Consider the following 3253-nt stretch of genomic DNA (forward strand, 5'->3'; position numbering starts at 1 on the left):
TCCTCTAAAATAAAAACTCAATAAAAACATTTATTAAAGTTATCATTGTAAGGACTTGGGGAGTTAGCTCAGTAGAATAAGCACTTGCCTGGCAAGCACAATGACTTGAGTTCAATCCCTGGTTCTACCAAAAAAAATAAGAAAAGTTCTCATTATAGTATTATTACATGGGAAATTTGTGGTCTCCTTTTTGGTGGTTTGTTTGTGTTTTTCTCCTGTAGTAGTTGATTGAATGTGTCAACTTGAGAAGGTTGGAAGTGTGACTAAATCGGATCAGCAATTCTACACCCAAGGCAGTGAGCTCCAGATCTTGTACTGAATTCTTTGGTCTCCAGTGTGCGGTCTCTTCATGTTTTCTCATCTAACTCTGTGATGAGTTATCCTAAACCAATCTTGCAATTTCTTATATAGTTATATACCTTATATTACATCTGCTTCTCTAGTAAAGTCCTGACTGATACAAAGTAACAACCAGATATGTCTCCTAGCATATAATATAAGCACATGCCATATGACTTAGTTACTCTTTTCTCATTGCTAGGAAAAAAATACTCAATACCCAAAATAAGGAAAGTTTTATTTACCCAGTAATTAATGGAGACCCCAGCTCATTCTTGGCTAGCCCCAAGGCAGAGTGTCACATGGCATGGGGAAGCTGTTCATGGTGTTAGAAAAGAGCAAAGAACAGCAGCAGCAGTGTAAGGTAGCAAAGCCTTTATCCCTTCCTTGCATTTGTACACAGGTTATCTTTCCCAGGGTGGGTGTAACACTCACAACCATAATATCAGCATTGTATATGAATTAATCACAAACTCTAGAAGCCACACTAAGACTGAATGAGTCTTTGGGGGAGACACATAAACACAAACCATAACATTCTGTTCCTGGTCCCCCAAAGACTCATCCACATCCTTTTATGCAAAAGGCACTTAAATCCATTTCTAATAGTTTCCAAAGTCCCAACAGCTTCAGAATTTCTGAAAAGTTCAATTCCCAAGTCTCCTCAAAGATCTAAGGCAAACTCTTAGCTGTGAGTCCCTGCACAAATGAAAAATTAAACACTTCCAACATTCAATGACACAAGAAAAACATTATCATTCCAAAGGTACAAATATCAGGATACAATGCATTGGGACCAAACCAAGTTTAAAATCCAGAAGGGCAAGCATTAAGTCCCATAGTACTATATGGAACATCCAAAGTGATCTATAATGAGTTGTGAGCTGCAAAGGCCTTACATCACTCTGCCCTTATGGCAGTATTGGTAGTAGCTCCAGTGGCTTCTCTCTTAGCTCTGTTTTGCTCATTTCTTGCAGCTTTTCTTAGATGATAAATGTTCCTGGATTTTCCAAACATCTGAGATTTCCACTGCACATTAGGCTTCTAACACTGCTTCAGATACTAACCTCTCAGGGGCACACTGCCTAGCTTCCCAGGCCTTCTGAAATCTAGGTGGAAGACTTCTTCACCCCAGAACTCTTGCATTTGGCATTCACCTAAAACTAATGCCATGTGGATGATGCCAAGGTCTGCTGCTAACTGGAGCAATAGACAGTGTTTCTTTTTTCTTGGTGGTAGGGGTCAAGTGCATGGATTGGTGAGAACTCTGATGCTGATCCTAAGGAACAAATCCTCTATAATGCCATCACTCTTGAACCTGGTGTGACCGCAACTGCCATTCTGGAACATGATGCTTTATGGCTTTCTCCCAAAGGCAAAGTCCCTCACCCTTGCAATTCTGAGGTTAGAAAGGGTGGAGACCTGTGACCTCTTGTGATGCCCTCAGACCATTCTTTCTATTCTCTTGTTCTTTTTCAACTCTATCTTCACAGTCTACATCTTTATTGGTGCTTTCTTTCGGGAAAAACTTACAACATATTAAATCAATCTTCTGTGTTCTTTGCTCTTGATCCTTAACATAAACTTGATGGAAAGCCCCAAACAATAGCCATGCCACTGCCTCACTATTTGACTATGTTGAAATTTATTTTGCAAGATTAATCATTACACCATGCTTAAACTCAGTCTTAGGCAAAATCTCTGGACATGAAAAAAATGCAGACAATTTTTCTGCCAAGACATAACATATGTTGTCTGGAGTCCAACAACCAATGTAGCCTTTCTTTCCAGAAGAAACCTCCCCAGGCTGATCTTTATAAGTAGGATGTTATCTTCCTTCTGGTCTTCTGTGCTCTGAACAGAATCTCCCATACAGAACAGCTGAGGATGTTCCAGCACTTTTCTTATTGGCTACTTTTCTAAGCCCTCCCTATCTCTTCTCATAAGCCATTCCAAAAGGCTTGTAAATCCACATGGGTAGAGTTAGTCACAGCAACAATCCCATCTCTCAGTACCAAATTCTGTCTCAGTTACTTTTCTCTTGTTGCTGGAACAAAATACCTGACACCCAAAATGGAGGAAGAAGGGTTTATTTAGCTTATAGTTAGCAGAAGTTTAAGTCCATACTCAGCTGGCTCCAACGCAGAACAGAAGATGAGAGCTGTTCATGGTTGTAGAAAACAACAAAGAGAAAAGGGAGGAGCAGCAGTTATGGCAGCTAGCAAACCTCTCTCCCTTGCTTACATTTTTATGTAGATTATCTTCCCCAGAGTGGGTGTAGCACTCACACCCATAATCTCAGGATTGGATCATGAATTAATCACAAATTCTATAAGCCACCCCATGACTATATGAGGCTTTGAGGGAACACCTAGACACAAACAATAATACCATATGGATGCTAAAGTTTTTATTCCTTGATATTCTGGCTCTGAGTCCAATGTTTCAACAGCCTCTGCTCAGTAAATACCCCTGTACCTCAAAGACTCAAGTGATGAGTTTATTAATCAAAATGAAAAGGTGGAAAGAGGCTGATATTTCAAGGTTGGCTTAAGTTATAAATTCCTTCACTCAAAATAAATGACCAAATGGCCATTTAGCGTTTTGTCTTCTTTCTCACTAAATCTGAGGCCAATGATTCCACACTTTCTAGAAGGTCTGTGATACTTTCTGTCACAAAGAAATGAGCTAAACTATGATTTGCTTCTCTGTAAATGTTCTTGTTACACTGGATTCAGCAACTGTAGAGTGAATCCTGCAGAAGACTATCTCACTCTGTTGGTCAGTTAGATGATTTAATAGTGGCAGAACATCCACAAACTAGAAAAAGGGGCTGGGGAGATAGCTCAGTAGAATAAGTGCTTGCCTGGCAAGTGTAAAGGCCTGAGTTCAATCCCTGGTTCTGAAAAAAAAA

Source organism: Octodon degus, unplaced genomic scaffold, assembly GCF_000260255.1.
Source record: "Octodon degus isolate 3935 unplaced genomic scaffold, OctDeg1.0 scaffold00062, whole genome shotgun sequence".
Classification (NCBI taxonomy): Eukaryota; Metazoa; Chordata; class Mammalia; order Rodentia; family Octodontidae; genus Octodon; species Octodon degus.